This window comes from Uranotaenia lowii, chromosome 3, assembly GCF_029784155.1.
Source record: "Uranotaenia lowii strain MFRU-FL chromosome 3, ASM2978415v1, whole genome shotgun sequence".
Taxonomy (NCBI): Eukaryota; Metazoa; Arthropoda; class Insecta; order Diptera; family Culicidae; genus Uranotaenia; species Uranotaenia lowii.
Genome location: NC_073693.1, coordinates 145,720,214 through 145,739,937, shown reverse-complemented (window position 1 = coordinate 145,739,937; position 19,724 = coordinate 145,720,214). Strand labels below are relative to the sequence as shown.

At 36.2% G+C, this 19,724-nt stretch overlaps 1 protein-coding gene across 3 annotated transcripts in view; it reads right to left on the bottom strand.

The window, feature by feature from the left end:
- The window catches only part of LOC129751445 (uncharacterized), a 561,460-nt gene that overhangs the window by 480,275 nt on the left and 61,461 nt on the right, over positions 1-19,724 (bottom strand). The gene's annotated exons all lie outside the window — the stretch shown is intronic.

The window sequence follows — 19,724 nt, the reverse complement described above, 5'->3', positions numbered from 1 at the left end:
GCTTTGGTCGCATGCAGACTGAGAAGGTGGCCGCACGCGTCTGTTCCCCAGGTCAGGGGCGGCGTGCAACAACAACCGAGCGTCTGTTCTCCAGGTCAGGGGCGGCTCAAACAGTGTCTGTCTTGCAGCAAGCGGCTGAATTTATGAAATGCGGCTCCCGCCAGCTAAGTCCAAGATGGCAGCCCCATCGCGGGATAGGGACCTTAGGCTAACAACCTACTGCTCCTGATACCTTGTATTGTTACAGAAACTGAGAGAAGAAATAACCGAATTGGAACTTTGGCAACGACTTTTAGCATGAAAACACGGACTAGAATTGGAACTTGGAATGTTTTGACCCTTGCCCAGCCAGGAAAGCTGGCTCAACTTGCTAGAGAAGCTAGCCGCCTCAAGCTAGAAATATTGGGACTGAGCGAAGTCCGTTGGCCTAACACTGGAGAACACAAGACACAGTCCGGGCAAGTACTGCTTTACTCTGGCATACGAGGAGAACATGCTACTCGGGAACGAGGAGTTGGTTTCCTGTTAAGCCCGCAGGCCCATGCGGCCCTCATAAGATGGGAACCGATAAACGAAAGAATAATCGTAGCCAGATTCAGAACACGGGTTAGAAACCTTACAATGGTCCAGTGTTATGCGCCAACTGACGTTGCCGATTTGCAGGAGAAAGAGCAGTTTTACAGTCAATTGAACAGCGCGGTTGAGAGAATTCCGAAGGGTGACATTCAAATCCACTTAGGCGACTTCAACGCAAAGATTGGCTCCGATAATCAGGACTTTGAGCGCATCATGGGGTGCCATGGTCTAGGACAGATGAGCGAAAACGGAGAGCTGTTTGTAGAATTTTGTGGCAACAACAACATGATGATCGGTGGATCGCTCTTCCCCCATCGACCAGCACATAAGGTCACTTGGGTATCCCGAGATGGCCGAACAGAAAATCAAATTGACCACATCTGCATCAGTCGAAAATGGAGAAGGAGCCTTCTTGATGTCCGCAACAAACGAAGCGCAGACATTGCATCCGACCATCACCTCGTCCTTGGCGAGATACGACTGAGGGTTGCGCGTGTCCAACGGCGCGAGGAGAAAGTCGGGTGTCGATACGACGTCCGCCGGTTGGAGAATCCAGAGGTGAAAAGGGCATACGTTGAACAGCTAGAATCCCGAGCCTCGGAACTGCCGACAGACGGAACAGTCGAAGAACAGTGGTGTGGAATCAAGAATGCCTTTATCACGACGAGCCATGGTACTCTCGGTAAAGTTTGTGGAAGAAGAAGTGAATGGATGTCGGATGAAACTTGGAGGATGGTCGATGATCGGAGAAAGGCGAAAGTCGGAATTGAGCAGGCATGTACCGGGTCAGCCAAAGCAGCCGCCCGCTTACGATATGCGGAGCTGGAAAAGGCAGTTAAACGAGCTTGTAGACGAGACAAGAGAGCCTGGACAAACTCCCTAGCCGAAGAGGGAGAAAGAGCCGCCGCCATTGGAGATATCCGATTATTATATGATATTTCTCGCCGCCTTAGTGGTGCAAGGACTAATGCAAGAATGCCGCTGAAAAACCGAGCAGGTCAGCTGCTGACAGATCGAACAGATCAGCTCAAGCGTTGGACTGAGCATTTTGATCAACTTTTCCGAGTTACAAATAGCAATGGCCAACAGAACTCGCAGCTCGAGGCGCCCACAGTAAGTCGCATTAATGGCGTCAACTCGGAAGCGCCCACGCTGGCTGAAATAGAAGCGGCAATCAAGGACATGAAATCCAACAAAGCGCCTGGAATCGATTGCATTCCTGCTGAAATGCTCAAAGCCGACCCTGCCTTGTCAGCACAAATGTTGCACCGTCTTTTCGCTGACATTTGGGATACTGCAACATTCCCGGCCGACTGGATGCAGGGTATCCTCGTAAAGGTCCCAAAGAAAGGAGACCTAACAGAGTGCGGTAACTGGCGTGGCATAACTTTGATCTGTACAACCCTTAAAGTACTCTGCAAAGTGATCCTGAACAGGATCCAGGAGAAAATCGACGCTACACTCCGACGGCAACAAGCTGGATTCCGATCCGGACGATCATGTGTGGATCACATCACAACGCTACGAATAATACTGGAACAAATCAACGAATTCCAGGACTCTCTTCTGCTGGTGTTCGTTGATTTCGAAAAAGCATTTGACCGACTGAACCACGAAAATATCTGGGCTGCTCTTAGACGACGAGGGGTCCCAGAGAAACTAGTCCATCTCATCGAAGCACAGTACGAGGCATTTTCGTGCAAAGTCTTGCACGACGGTGTCTTGTCCGAACCAATCCCGGTAACTGCTGGAGTGAGACAAGGATGTATTTTGTCACCGCTGCTTTTTCTCATCGTAATGGATGAGATCTTGACTGGATCGATTGACTGTAGACCAAACCGAGGATTGCCGTGGAATCCTTCAACCATGGAGCAACTGAACGACCTTGACCTGGCAGACGATATTGTTTTGCTCGCCCAAACACAACAAGACATGCAGAGCAAACTCGACGACCTCACCGAAAGCTCCAAGGCAGCAGGTCTCAAAATCAATGTCGGAAAGACCAAGTCGATGGAAATCAATACAGAAAATCGTTCCAATTTCGTGGTAGCTGGACAACAGGTTGAGACAGTGGAGTGCTTCCAGTATCTTGGTAGCCAGATTACGCCTGATGGTGGTACCAAGAAGGACATCGAAACCCGGATCAGAAAAGCCCGATTTGCGTTTGCGAGTCTCCGAAACATCTGGCGGTCACGCCAGATCTCTCTACGAACTAAGATCCGAATCTTCAACTCAAACGTCAAATCCGTATTGCTGTACGGGTGTGAAACTTGGTGCACATATGCGGTGACGACGCGAAAACTGCAAGTTTTTGTGAATCGCTGCCTGCGGAACATCATCCGCGCTTGGTGGCCTGGCAACTGGATCTCAAACGTTGAACTTCATCGCCGGTGTCATCAAAAGGCGCTAGAAATCGAGATTCGGGAACGTAAGTGGAGATGGATTGGGCACACGCTGCGAAGAGATGAAAACGAGATTTGCAGAGAGGCGCTTGACTGGAATCCAGATGGGCATCGAAGAAGAGGCAGGCCCAAAAGCTCGTGGCGGCGAAGTCTAGCCGCTGAAATCCGCACAGTTGACGAGAACCTTGGCTGGCAGCAAGTGAAGACGCTGGCTCCGGATCGCCAGCAGTGGAGATTTTTTATCTCAGCCCTATGCGCCGGTCAATCGGCGCTGGACCCTTAGGTAGGGGGTATAATCAACAAGAAAATGTATAATCTTTTTTTATATAATGTGGTGCATTACCCAGATTTGATTTAATGGAAGAATATCGGCGTTGAAAGACTTCTTCTACTAAATTATCCTTAATCAATTTCTTCATGGCACCAATTCGAATGAAATTGTTCACATATGGATAAAAATATTAAGTACTATTCGAAAATTCATAAAAAAAAAGAATACTAGGTACATCAAATGCTGTCAACATTAAACATTTCACGGTGTCTCTAATGGAACAATTTTATTTATCGAAAATTTACATCGCTAATTTTTGCAACATTTGAAAGCTGGGACTTTCCCTTTTATATGAGCTCAAATTTGAAATAATCCATTGGGGGTCAAGAATTTTTTTTTTAAATTTATAATGTTTTTAATGGTTTTTTCAAACAAAATCAAACTAATCACTGTGAAAACGCTCGTCTAACCTTTAGCGTTTAACCTACTACGTATGTCAATAACATGAATAAATAGAAAAAATTTCTGGCAATAACTTTGTAGAAGACGTCAAAGTAATGCAGATTGAGAGAAAAGAGTGAGAATGTCACGAGCAGAGTGATTATTATTTCATTTGAAAAATCTAATAAAACTTCTCATCATTGATTTTACCAAGTCCAGAAATAGTATTTTATGAGCTTAATTATTGATTGTAGAGTGTATAAATGTTCAGGATGGTTTATTTTCAATAAAAAATCCATCTTTTAAATAAATTTGATCAGGATTATTTGAAGTATTATTCGCGCATTTATGGGGTTTTGTTATTCAAAAACAAATATCAAATTCTATTTTTCTCACTCTGAATTTTTCAAAGATTCCGAAATGGGAAATAAATAAAGTTTAAGATATTTTAAACAAAAATTTGATTCATTCTTCAAAAATTTAAACCGTTGAAAACACGAAAGCCAAACTGTAGAAGTTGTTGTTTACAATATTTTTTCAAATGATTTATCTTAATTTTCTCGTTTATATTTTGTGTTGTTGTTTCCTAGTCCCAAATATTTGTTTATGAAATTCTCACACTAACTAAGCTCAAGATATAAATAACTTATATTTCAAGAAAAGTAGGAGACATTTTTTTATAATCAAACCCTACAAATGCTCTTTACTTCAGATTATTATGAACGAATTTTTGAAAGGTTGATTTTTCGATGTAAATAAACCATTTTGAACATTAATATACTCTACAATCAATAAGAAGCTCGTAAAATACTATTTCTGGTCTTCGTGATATCAATGATGAGAAGTTTGATTAGATTTTTCAAATGAAATAATAATCACTCTTTTTGTTACATTACAACACTTTTCGCTTAATATGTATCACTTTGACGTCTTGTATAAAGTTGTAGCCAGAGAAATTTTCTATTAATTTATGCTGTTGACATATGGAGTTGGTTAAACGCTAAAGGTAAGACGAGTATTTTCACAGTGATTAGTTTGATTTTGTCTTTGAAAAAACTATTAAAAAGATTAAAAAATCTTCAAACAAAAAAACTGTTCTAGACCCCTTGATGGATTATTTCAAATTTAAGCTAAAATGAAAGGGAAATGTTCCAGCATTCAAATGGTGTAAAAATAAGCGATGCTTTTTTTCGGAAAATAAAGTTTTCTTCCAAAGAAACCGTGTTTTTTTTTACTTTTAGGTTATTTAAAATTTTAATTGTTCTAAAAATAACCAACCAAATGATCCCGACACTGAGATTCTTTTAGAAATCAATATTTCGAAAATAAAATTCACACAATTTTGTTTTTAAAAAAATCTAAGAATCATGAAACGATAGTCCACAGACAAAATAGTCATTAAACCCTTTAATACATAGTGTTGTTTTAAAACAACACTAATCAAAATACAAATATCTCGAAAATGCGTGGATATTTTTGAGTGATGTGTTCACAAAAAATATTCTGAAGATTAAAAGAAATTCGTCCATGGTATTTTTTATCACGATATTTCAATGTATGTGTGAGATATCAAAAATAGTACGCAAAAAAAAAATGAAAAATTAAATTTATTTATTTTTTTGGAAAAAAGTAGTTTTTGGAAAAATGCTGTTATTTCTTCAGATTTGCAAATTCTAACAAGTTTTTTTGTCTCATTCAATCACAAACACCTTCCTGCACTCAATTAACAAGGTTTTGAAGAAATTAGCAAAACCGTATTAGAATAAATTAAGAATTTCAAAAATTATTTTTCATCTTTGATGGGCAATAACTTTCATAATACTCAAAATAACGACTTCAAACCTGTTTAGTTTTGTTATTCGAATAAAAATGTTTTTATTTCTTTGAATCAATGACTGTAATTCTTATTTTAAAATAGTCATGCATTAAAGGGTTAAAAAAATCAGAAAATTATTTCTTTTCCGGTAAAACCAAAATCGTTTCTTTCGTGAAAACTCATTATAAGTTAATAGATCATACGCAAATCTTGCTCTGCCATTATTGTTATTAAAGTAATAATAGTTTAATTAGAGTGAAAAATCACAAAAAGTAAAAAAAAACCTAATTTTTGGATATCACAAATTTCAAATTTTTACATATTTATTAAAATCAATCAACTAATTTTTACGATGAATTTGAATCCAGTGGAAAGTTTTTCGGTACATAAACAGAGTACCGAACAGTACATAACTTTGAGATTTTAAGTTGAACCATGGATAATCGCACTACTTAATTTTGAGGTCGATGGATGAACAAATCAGATTTCAAAATAAAAGTTCTCAAGGCTTGTCAAAATACTTTTTTTTTTATTTAGAAAATTTATTACCAAACCATTGACGTATTTTCAACTCCGATTCAATTCGAAAACTTTTCTTGTCCAGGAAATATTCCAGAACAAGACACTCAATGATCTTCGAACATTGTCATAATTTTTTTTTTGCTTTTTAGAATAATCCTTAAAAAACTAACAAAGATCTAAAACAGATCGTATCTGATCGAAATCGGTCAAAATAAAAATAAATCTGTCGGTAATTTACATACAGTGGAAAAAACTTGCTTTACAACTCCGTGACATCAAAGAGGTATTTATTCAAGAGCGGAAAGCAATCTTTTAAGGCTCTCTAATCCAGTGAAATTTTACAAACAGTGGCAGATTCTGGCCAATCCTTTTTTTTTTCTCAAAACTTATCCCTAATACCACCTTTAATCTGACATTTTTGGCAGTATCTTCATGCTTTTTTACCACGTCAAACGTGCAACGGTTCGTGACTTCTCGAATTGATAGTGAAGGATTATGAACGAAATTGTGTATAATTAATTTTTGCTTATTCTTTTGCATCGTTAAATATTTCGGAAACGTGTAAATTTTTGAATCTGGAAAATCATACAGCATAGTGCTTTTTAATCTACAGAACGCTGCTAAAATTTTGTTCATGATCACAGTATTGTCTTAAAATTTGTTATTGTTTAAGAAACAATCTTTAAACCGGTGTTACCGGTTTTTACGAAAATTTAAACCCCCATTCGTTTAAGGGAAAGGACTCGATATTACTATCCCTAATTGACCATTTATTTTGCTGAAAATACTTGAGATTACTGAAAAATTTGTGTATGCCAATATATTTTGAGAGCTCAAGCAATTTAATAATGTTAGTAAAAATCGGTTAAGTTATATAACTAGAAAACAGGGATTGGATCTATGAGTGTTTAGATGGGAGTGGTTTAGATAGGTACAGAACCGTTCATAATTGTAGGGGAGAGTGGGGATACTTGATCCCCTTTTCTTATTTTCACCATATCTTTCTGGAAAAATTTAGCAACTCGCCGTCTTTGACATTTTCTGAAAGCTTGTAACTTGAAGTTTCTATGCTCCAAAAATTAGATCGATACTTGAACCCGTTGATGAACTAATAGCATTTTCGTGGGAGTAAAAAAATTGCGATTTTTCTGAAGTTAGGGGAGACTTGATCCCCTATTGAAGAAGACTTGATCTTTTATTCAGGAAGCCCTAATCCTTGTATAAAAATCAAACAAAACCCCAAGGTAGAATTTTAATTGACTATTTTGGTCATGTTTGTTCTCATTTCACAATCTATAGCAGACATAAGAAGAAAATTCTATAACTTTATCTCAACGCTAGTAACATTGCATACTTTAAGGCGCTATTTTTATAATTAAGAAAAAATCAATTATTTATGCTCTTTTCTTCAGACAATTGTTTGATAAATATTAGTTTTAGGATAAATACTAGTAATTTCGTAATCAGCTATCATAACGATCAATTCAGAAGAAGAATATGCCATTTGGAAAGGGGATCAATTGTTCCCAACTCTAGGGGATCAATTATACCCATAATCAACATTTTAGAAAACTTTTTCTGAAAAAAGTTGAGAGTTTTCCATTGCTTTGAAAATATGGTATTATGAAGTTCATTTTACGCTCGAACGATTGATACATTGGAACAAATATTTTTTTCATTTTTTTTCCCATGAAAGGAACATTTTAAAGTGATGAAAAAAGATCTTCAAGTTACATTTTGTGAAATTTTTCAAACATAGTTCAATTACTCAAACAATTATTTTGTTAAAATTTTTTAAACTACATGCATTGTTATTTTGCTCATTTTGGCACATTTTTCTAGAACATTTGATCTTTGTAAGACATTCCAGTTTCGAGATATAGCTAAGGAATCAAGTATCCCCAGGGATCAAGTATCCTCATTCTCCCCTATAGAAATTGGAAGCACGCGCACTGTCATTTCGACTTTGAACTTCCATAACTTTTTACTCCAATGATATTTTTGATCAAGTTTTTTGCGTTGGATAGATCAACTATTACACTATTATACCACAAAATTTTAGCTTTCTGGAGTTTGTGTGGCCTGAGACAGACTTGTAAACCATCGACATTTTCTCTGACAGTCGCACAGCCTGCTTTTATCAGTATCATTGTTCGTGCCATCAAACGAATGCGACCGAAAACTTGCCGAACAGTCGACTACCATCAAACGAAACGACATTCATTCTTCTTTGTGTGATTGTCGAACAAAATTTCGTGTCTTGGTACACGAGAGGGATAATTTGATGGTCAAACGACCATCATTCCCGACAGTTTACGACATCGCCTATCTCTTTCACGCAGCAGAACTTACAGACTCAATAAGCAAATGCAATCTTTTCTATTCACTCCCTCCTGTTGAAAAAAAAAATTCGTCACTCTGCAGCGCCGGGTGATGTTTGGATGAGTTGGTCGAACAATGTGGAATGATTATCTCGATTATCTACGCAAGAGGGATGACAGTCAAACGACTAACCACAAAAAAGATCAAAATTTCGTTTGACATTTTTTTGCTCTCCGATCAAACGATTGCGCTCTCCACGATTGTCACGAACGATGTGTGGTGGTTGTCTCCGGAAAAATTCAAACGATGGTGACCAATTACAAGCCTGGCCTGAGATACAGTAATCCTACGAAAATCGAACTTTTTGGACTTTTCTCATTCAAACTGCAATATCTATTGCTACATTTTTTATTGAAATTTTGCAGAGTGATTGTTGAAACATAAAGCTGGCATGTCTGAAGTTTTCGAAAAGTTTTATCGATGAGATCAAAAGTTACGCGAGGTGCAATATTTCAGGCATGAACCTAGAAATGCGATTTCTATAGAATTTTGGACGAATGTTTCTATAGGAAAATCATATTCTCTGTTCAACAACCAGTAAATCTTTTTCAACCAAAAATCAAAACAGAATCGTGAGATTCTGATTTCAAAACACAAATGGATCATTTATTCCATTTTTTCTTTTCTTCATTGCTTTTGCCAGTCACTTTTTTCTGATTGTTGGATTTAAACGATATTGTTCTTATGAATCGTCCAAAATTCTATAGAAATCGCATTTCTTGGTTCATGCCTGAAATATTGCACCTCGCGTATCTCAGGCCACACAAACTCCAGAAAGCTCAAATTTTGTGGTATAATAGTGTAATAGTTGATCTATCTAACGCAAAAAAAAATGATCAAAAATATCATCAGAGCTAAAAGTTATGGAAGTTCAAAGTCGAAGTGATAGTGCGCGTGCTTCCAATTTCTATACAATTATGAACGGTACTGTAAGTATATTAATTTTTAAAAGACAATCATTATTTTTTAAATTTTTGAGTGAAAAATGGTACTATAGTTAACAAGTCTAAAGTTGTTTAAAACGAAAGTGAAAAAAATACAGTTTTACCCTACTTCAATACTGAATAAGACGACAGCATTACCATGTAAATTCAAAACAACCAGCCTCCGCCAGTTCTTCTTGGCTAACATAATGATTGGAGTTTTCTCGGATGAATCGGTAGCTGCCAACGTCTTCCCGCTTTATTTATTCCATGGTCCCATTTTTTGTATGTTTTTTGCTCAAAACTGAACTGAAAAGCCATCTCCAGCAAAAGCATAAGCTCGTCAAGCAAGTTGTTTTTAGTTTGTTGTAACTTAAGTCCCTGCTCCAGACCCACTTCCAAGTGGCCCTTCTTGGCTCGGTAGTCATAATCTTTGTTTTGCAACATTCTTGATTTAATTTTCTTCGCTGGTTGCTGTCGGAGTTGAGTTTCGTTTTAGTTGGTACAGATACAAGATTGCATTTTTTCGCTTGTCCCTGTCTTCTTCTGTGCCATTTTCTTTGCATGCAGTAGTGCCCGGTTCATCGGGAGACGGAGGAATCGGATAACCTCTGCACCCTCACTCGCACCAAGGCAATCGGGTAAATTCAGTGAACGAAAATAGGTTACGTGCAACATCTCGAGGTTGTTGCATAGTTCGTCTCGTCCCTCCCCTTGAGGTTCACCAATCATGAACTGAGCCAGGGGTCGGCAACCTGTTGAGTAGGAAGCTTTGGCTGGTAGAAGTTTTATATTCAACAAACCGGCTGCAGGTTGCGTACCCCTGGGCTGGATGATGTTTAAAAAATGCCATTTTCCGCATTGCACAGAGCAAAACAATTTTAACAATAATTTGCTTGTTTTGCTATTTGTTTCGTTTTGACAGAGATCTGAAACAGAGCCGTCGTCGTCGTAACTGTTTTTCCGTTTTGTTTATTTCCACTCGAGGACGGTCGCGTTTCTGTTGGTGACATTTCCACCGCAGCAGCGAGCAATGGCTTCCGGCAGTTTTGGGTTTCCCGCGTGTCATCGTACTTGCTTCTGGATGGATGAGCAAGTTGGCACACCTAAAGAAAGCCGCCGCGCCCAGGGCAAAGTTTTTGAAGCTGAAAAGAAATATTTAGTCGATAAAGCGGGCAGTAGTTAGGTAGGATGATGACACGTGCCAAGACCTGGCGCTCGCTGATGAGACCATTTAGATAAGTGTAGACTTTCTGAAAAGCAGAGCGCGTGTGGTTTCATTTCCGAGACTTAAGACGATTTTAAAATATAATTGCACTTAGATGCAACGAACGATTCAAATAGTTTCGATCTGGATTTACAGCAATAGATTACCGTTCTTTGTTGCTCATTGCCGGCACGTGTTTCAAATTCCGTTCTTGCGCCGATGGCAATGCTCTCGGTTGAATGAACCTCACGGTATCTGTCATAAAGAAATTTGAAGCGTTCAACTGCCCTGCCCTGATTATATCAGTCACCAAATGTTACACAAAGCTTAGAATTTCTTGAGGTATTTGTGTCTGTTTATGCTTAGCTTGATTGACTACTCGTATCCACCTTAAATAATTGAACTCGAAGTAAAGGGTGATTACGGTCAAAATTTGGTCAATATCAACTTGACGTATTTCTTTAAATTTTGCATTTAAAAACCTGAATACTCCTCATTTTGAAGGTGTGTGTGTGTAGAATGTTGCTCCTATTATAATTTTGGAATTCACTCTTCAGTTGTCAAAATGCCGTCCAAGGAAGCTACTCGCACGCAAAGCTGGCAAAATCGCTCAAAGTTGCCAAATCAACCGTTACAAATGTAATTAAAGTGTTTGGGGAACGTTTGTCGACAGCCAGGAAGTCTGGATCGTGGGGAAATCGAAAACCGGAAGCCGCTGAGACGACAAAGAGAGTTGCCGGTAGTTTCAAGCGAAACCCTAACCTCTCTCTCCGAGATGCCGCAAATAAGCTGGATGTATCGTCTACAACCGTGCATCGAGCCAAAAAACGAGTCGTAACATCGACTTACAAGAAGGTAGTGACTCCAAATCGCGATGGTAAACAAAATACGACGGCCAAAGCGCGATCCCGGAGACTGTACACGACGATGCAGACGACGTGTGTCTGCGTGGTAATGGACGACGAAACCTACGTCAAAGCCGACTATAAGTAGCTTCCGGGACATGAGTTTTATACGGCAAAAGGAAGGGGAAAGGTAGCAGATATTTTCAAGCGCATGAAACTGTCAAAGTTTGCGAAGAAATATCTGGTTTGACAAGCCATCTGTACCTGTAGCTGTGGCTTGAAAAGCAGCATTTTCATAGCTTCCGGGACTGTCAACCAAGAAATTTATGTGAAAGAGCATTTGAATAAACGTCTGCTGCCTTTCCTGAAGAAACACGGTTGCTCCGTACTGTTTTGGCAGGATGTGGTATCTTACCATTACGGTAAAAAGGCCATGGAGTGGTACGCCGCCAACAACGTGCAGGTGGTTCCCAAGGACAAGAACACTCCAAACACGCCATGCTCCGCCAAATTGAGAAATACTCGGCTATTGTCAAGCGGAACCTTAAGAAGACAAAAAAAAACTGTTAAGGACGAACAGCAGTTCAAGGCAAACTGGCTTTCTGCGGCGAAGAAGGTGGACAAGGTGGCTGTACAAAATCTGATGGCAGAGATTATGCGTAAGGCCCGGAAATTCGGATTTGGAAAAGCGGAAGCCTTACTGAATATTTTTCCTGAATTTTATATTTATTAAACTCGAAAAAGAAACTTAATTTGAATTTTTAAATAAACGATTTCACCTTTTTACACGCGTTTTCCCTTGACCAAATTTTGACCGTATCACCCTTTACTTCATTTACAGTTTTTTTTAATCGATTCTAGAGGAACTTCAAATTTTTTAAATTTGTTTTAAAACTATACATTTCGAATTCCATGATCGTTGGCGCACAGCAGAACAAGTTCCACGTCGCTTATAATGATTGCTACTCCGTGATTAATCGAGGCCATCAATTTTGCACAAAATCCAAAATAATGGTGCTTGGTATTAGCGACCATTCTCATTGTACAAAACAGATGCTATCCCTTCTTATATGATTTATATGATTAATAACGGCGCCGGTCACGCCCTAGCAGTCAAATTTGAAGTAGTCAGAACCAAAGAAACATTAGTATCACCAACTAAGGAAACCGTCTATAGGGGAGAGGCAGGCTATATGCGCATAGTAAGGAAAGCACTCATTTTCTCCCATATTCCAATAGATAGGAGCCTGAAAACTATATACACATGAGCGGACATCTGTTTTACATACGTTAGAGCAGTTTTTCTGTTAAAATCTTTAACAGTTTTTGTGAAAATAATTTTTTAATAAAAGAAGTCAAAATAGCCGATTTCCGAAACTGGCGGGCTAAATGCGCATATTTATGTTTTTAGCTTTATTTCATTAACACTTGCAATATTTTGATATTATATAATTAAAAATGGTAGAAACGGATGTTAAGCATACGTCAAGGCTGAAACTTTGGTGAAATTTTGTACATAACTAGTTTTTTTGCATGAAACATAGTAAGGTATGCCATATGACCATATTCCATGGTAATATTTTATTCATATCGTATTTTTATCGGATCAGTATGAAGTTATTCTTTTTTCGCTGTAAGATCGTGATTTGAGCGTAAATTTGATGTTCAAATGATAAAAAATAAAAAAAATATAAGACTTATCTATTTTTCTTGATATAGGCATTTAACCTGCCTTGATATGGGCATTCAGAACCTGTCTCTTATTCCAGTATCTTATCATATAGAACCTTGCCAAAAGCTTCAATTTGATGAATATCCAATTTCCAGATGAATAAGAAAGAAAAACCATTAAAATTTTTGTTCACAGAATCTGTACGCACGATAATTAAAGTTCAATATATTATAGCAAAACTGACAAAAATCTTGTAGGAATTTTTAAATTTTTTTGACTTTATATAACAATCAAATTTCTTCATGCCATGTGTCAATAGCGTATTACCCTCAAACTGCACTGATTAGATACGTTGAATCTCCAGCCATATCGCCAATCGGCTGTATGCGCATATTACCCAACATGCGCATTTAGGAACACTTCCCCCTACGGCTGCGAATCTATATCCAAATATCCAAGAAAGGGTTATGTTAGTTTGTGAAAGGTAGAGAAGAGGATCCATTTTAGTAAATGGTGTGACCATGATTTTCCTACACCTCCTATGCTCCTAGACATTTCCTAAGGAAACTCCTATTTCTATGAGGCATTTGATGAACATCCAATAAAAATGGATCGAATAAAATATTGAAGGCAAATCAATACCATTCTAATTTCTATCTTGATAAACTAGCTCTTTTTCCTGACCGTGACAAGTTGTTCCTAGAATGCCATTTTTACAGAAAATGGTTTATTTTAGTTATAAAGTAATGGAAATTCTCAAAAAAAAACTCATTGAATATTATCATTTTTGACGTGTATTTGAATAAATCAAATCATTTTCTATTCGCACTGAATATTTTATCACATACTGTCATATAAACTATCATATAAAACTATCCAATAAACTTGCAATTATCAGCTAAAAAGTGAATACAAACTGATTTGGATTAAAATTTTAAATTTTGAACTGGAATCAACAACTAAAATTGTAAGTCTGCGATCTCTTGTGGTTTGAACTCCGCAACGAAACATTTATCTTGATATTTTTACCTTGGTTAAAAAACTCATTTTTGGGCTGAATCTGAATTTTTAATAATAAATCTGAATTATGAACCTGAGTTTAAAATTTCAATTTTGAAACTGTTTCCGAATTTCATTAATAATTTTAAAATGTACATAATCGAATTTGAAGGAATTTAGAGTGTAGATAAAAAACTCTTTTAAACATCCTGGATCTTCTTGAAACCCCTAGGGTCGTTTCTAAAATTTGAGGATTCGTATCATTGACCAGACAATAGTCCTATTTTCAGGAAAATTTGAAAAATTTCGGATAACTTTTAAGAGGAGAAATCACCGTGAATTTGTTTTATGAAATGAATTTGCGGCTTTATCGGTGAGGGTTAAAGAGTTGAAATGAAAGACGGATAGAAGAACAGAAGAAAATTCTAAGGTGGTGAAAAGAGCGAAGAGCATTTGAAATAGAAGCTTGACCACATGCAAAATTCTTTGTCCCGCATCAATTAACTGTATTGAAGAAGTAGTACCCAATAGAGAAGGCACTACATTTTTCGATACAGTTAATTTGGATGGTTCGACCGCCATGTGAGTGTGCACATGTGCCGAACGGACAGAAAATTTAGCATGTGGTTGCTCTGTTAAGTCTTCTATTGTGCGATATCGTTCCATCGATGGCTAGGTAGATTTCTTATTTTCGTTTTGTGCGGATGTTCCAACTGGATTGAGTTGTCGCATACGGTCAACGGTCAGAAATCTTGGCCTAACTATTTTCGATTATCGGTGTAGTGCCTTCTCTATTGGGTACTACTTCTTCAATACAGTTATTTGATGCGGGACAAAGAATTTAGCATGTGGTCAAGCTTCTATTTCAAATGCTCTTCGCTCTTTTCACCACCTTAGAATTTTCTTCTGTTCTTCTATCCGTCTTTCATTTCAACTCTTTAACCCTCACCGATAAAGCCAAAAATTCATTTCATTTCGGATAACTTTTTTTTTTTTTAAATTGCGACCCAGAGATGGGTCTTGACTCAAACATTCAGTCAGCGAAACTTTTTTTGTAGAGAAATGAATCCAACTTAGATGAAATTTCAGGGACAAGATAAGAGAAAATCGATGTTGAAAAACATGCGAAAAAAATTCGCCTTGTCTCCCGGTGAGACTTGAACCCACATCTTGCGCCTCTCCGGGTATTAACATTCATACGCCAGGTTGGTCTCCTGTAGTAGAATGTTAATACATGGGCCCCGGAGAGGCGCAAGATGTGGGTTCAAGTCTCACCGGGAGACAAGGCGAATTTTTTTCGCATGGTTTTCAACATCGATTTTCTCTTATCTAGTCCCTGAAATTTCATCTAAGTTGGATTCATTTCTCTACAAAAAAATTTCGGATAACTTTTTTAGCATTGTGCACTTGACAAGGAATGACCCATATGTGCTTTCGATAATAAAAATCTTAGATTTACAGGTTTGCTAGCGATTTTCCGTATTGAAATTCAAGTTGAAGGTCAAATTTTTCCCGGGGTTTTTCTCGGTTTTCACCCGGTTAAAAATGATGATTTACCCGATATTCATAGGGTATTTGTTTTTTTAACCCTTTAATGCATGACTCTTTTAAAATGAGAATAGCAGGTTATTGGTCATTATTTTTAGTTTTATAAAAGTTATGGTCTTTAAAAGTTGAGAAATAATTTTGAAATTCTTAATTCATTTCAATACGATTTTTCAAAATTCTTTCAAACCTTGTCAGTGGGATGCAGGAAAGTGTTTGTGATTGATTGAGGCTCAAAAATTAGATAGAATTCGCAAAACTGAAGAAATAACAACTATTTTCCAAAAACTACTTTTTTTAAAAATTGCACTTTGACTTTGCAATTTTTCCGCATACTTTGTTCGATATCTCATATTAACATTGAAATTTTGAAATAAAAATACCTTGCGCTAATTTCTTTTAATCTCTAGAAATTTTTTTGTCAACACATCACTCAAAATAAAACATCAATACATCATACATCAATACATACATCATCTTACATCATACATCAATAAATCACTCAAATATAAAATCATGATGAATTAAAAAAAATAATGTAAAGCTTTGAAATTTCTAGCAACTGTTTCCAAAAACTTGTTAACCGCTAAGCAATCGTAATAAACTTCGACGTCTTGTAACACGTAGTTTTTTGTATCAAATTGACAGGTTTTCATTAATTTTTGGAACGAATTCTCGAAATTGAGATCGTTTCATTATTTTGATCCCTAATTTCAACAATTTTGCAAAAACAAGTCTAGTTTACTTGATCTTGAAATAATAATGTTGTTCAATTTTTCTAGAATTTGTATAGATTTGCACGCAGTTGCTTCCGTCGGTGGTTTGTTCAAGATTGAATGCAATGAGATGGCAACCGTTGATAGACGCTCAAAGGGATATAATTCAATAAGTGTACGAACAACACTCAATTATACATCAAACTTAGGTCTGTTCTTCAACAGAAAATACTTCGAAACATAATATCAAATCGACTTGTCAACTTTAATAGTGATTTATCTTAAAAAACTTAAAATCATCAGAATACAGTAAAAAAACATTGAGTTATTTTATAAGTGCAGTTATAATACAATGAATAACTCACAAGAGATCAGAAGAGAAAAAATCTAAAATCAAGATGAGATATTTTGATAATAATTTATTTTCATATCAAAATGAGATAAAATTTAGTACTCGTAAGATGTTAAAATATCTCAATTTATAACAAAAAGTTCATGCATGAGTAACTGAATTATATCACCCTTTGATAGCATTATATCAAGATTATACCTCAATCAGATATGATACTGACAACCAAAAAGGATAAAAATTTGAGTCTTGCGTACAAGCTTTTAAGCAATGTTTGTTTTGGACCCAAATACTTGTATGCAAGCTTGCATTGCCAGCTGCCTTGTACTCAAACTTTCATGGATTGTTCCAATTGGAAAAAATCTTGAAAATTTTGGATACAGCCAGGAGATTCGAACTTCGACCTCCGGGTGGGAGGTGCGCATGCTACCACTGAACCATACCTGATGCATTGGAATGAGAGTTTAAGAGTTCCAATAAAAGGATTCCAAGCAAGCAAACTTAGGTAGGATGAATAACTGTTTGTATCAAATGAGATATAAATTATTTTTTTTGAAACGACTATAACGAAGATTTTGATATGAAAGCTACACAGCAAAAATTATTTGCTGTAAAATTACACAAGTGTCCTGTAACAAAAAGGAGCAGGTCAAAAAACAAATTACGTGACATTTAATTTTTGGTGTACAACTTTTTTACAGGACATTTGCTGTAATAATAAATGAATCTTCGTTAACTTTAAGAAAGACAATTTAAAATTACAGGTTTCGTTAATTACAGGTTGATTTATTTCAATGGTTGCAGTTTCAGTGACACGTAATAGTCAAAAATTTTTTCTGTGTATGTCTGAATAAGATAATAATATCTCATTGAGATGGGTTTTAGTAGTAATTTTGATATGCTCTTCTGATCGGGTTTAGTAGTGCCATAGTCAACTAAACTAAACGAACTAAAGATTCGTAAAAATATAGAAAATCGTGAATACAGGGCTAACAGTGTTAAACTTCAATCGTTTGAATGTAAGATATTATTTTGTATCAGGGTAAAGACTTTAGATTTCGACAAGAGCTTATTTTCAACACAATTTTTACATAAGACATCCTAGCGTAGAAAGCTTTAAACTAAAATTTAATGTAGGAGGATTGAAAAACAAACCACTTGCGATATTGTGCTTCGATCCTCAGGCTAATTTAGACGAAATACACAACAGCAACAACGATGAAAAACAATATTCTTTTTTAGTGGAAATGAGATTCCTTTCGTCAGAAAAAATGTAACTATGCCTTTAAAACGTCTCACACTGCCGAAATATTTGCCTTATGCATAAGATAATTTCATGAAACATGTATACCGAAAAGAACACTAAATCATTTGACGTCGAAAAATAAAACTGGTAGTCGGGAATTAAATAACATAATAGGTTATAAGGTAACGCAAATGAAATGGTAGGTGAGAATGAGAATACTTATCTCCCAAGTAACACAGGTTAAGCAAATTGGCTTTTTTTAAATTTTTATATTGTTTTATGAAGACTTTTCCATGGCATCCAATTTTTAAAACAGATTTTTGGAACATAGAAAATGCTTCATTTATCGTGTGTTTTAAAAGATTGAGGGCTCTTACTAAAACTTGAATAAAACACTATCTTAAGAGTGTTGTTAAAAAGTTGCAAAAGTATTGCTAAAGCTTTAATAAAACACATAATTTCCTGTTTTTATTAGAGCTTTGGTACTAGTTTTAAAAATGCGCTCAATGCACTTTTAGAACTAGCGTTCAAGCCAAGTTGAAAAACTGTTTTATTGGGACAGTGAAAGTAGGCATGATAAAACTAAGTGACAGATAATATGACAATAGAGAAGAACGTATACACGCTTAAACTTGTTTACTTCTTTTTGAGATAGCATAACCTGTTTTGAAAGAACCATCACTCAAAATTGAGAAAAACGGGCTATCAAGATAATATAAATTAACACAGCTAAATTCATCTGAAAAATAAAAACATCTTTGTTGCATCCGCATTCAAATTTTAAAACAACCGCATATCAGTTCACATTATTATTCGCTCAATTCTTAGGGTTCGAATAAAAGCACACTGTGAATAAACGTTTTTTGTGATAAGAATAAATGTATTAGAAAATTAATTTACTAGTACACCGAATAAAATACTTGTTTTATTTACATATTCATCTCTGTCTCTCAATCCGAAGTTAGTCTATATTTACGTCATCGAATCCAGAGTTAACAAAAATATTTCCGGATAAAGCGCCCTTGAAAATTTCTTCAGCCACCGGCTTCTCCTCAGCAAAAAAGGAGAAATTATGCTTCATCACAAGCGAAAATGTTCATTCTATGCTTTCATCAGCCTCAACAAGTTTCATATGATATATTCAGAATGAAAACCACTTGCATTGGCCGATCATTGAAAATTACGATTTATTTAAAGCGTAACGCAGTACTGATTATCGTAAGCAAAACATCCGAAACACGTTTTAAAGAATCGTTTTATCGTTCTAATTGCAACAACAACCATTATAGTTTGATGTGTTGCATATTATTAATAACAGTGTTTGTGCGGGCTACTATTATGCTTTGAGGCCAGGTTTTTGATGACAGAAAATGATCTATTCAAAACAGTCTGAGATTATTTGATAACTATACCTTCTTGTTATTTCAAGATAATTGACCATCCCCTAATCATAGTCAAAAGGAAACCTATTAAAAAGTTGCATGAATGCCTTTTGCCAAGCAACAAATCGAAATGTTCTCAATTGTTGCGAAAAACTTTGTTTTCTCAAAAATGGATAAATCCGTCATGAGCGTGTATTCCATTTAGAGAAACGTCAAACGAAGCTATGATTCAAGGTCTCTTAAAACCATTTTAAAACTGTTTACTGATATTTTTTTATTACACAATTTTTCTAACCGGCATAAAACCATTTCAAAACTGTTTTACAACTGCCTTATGATTTTCAGTTAACTTACTGAACGCCATGTTGATTGTGAAATTGAATCGAAATTACTGATACCATCCTGCTCTAAATAATACTATAATACTAAA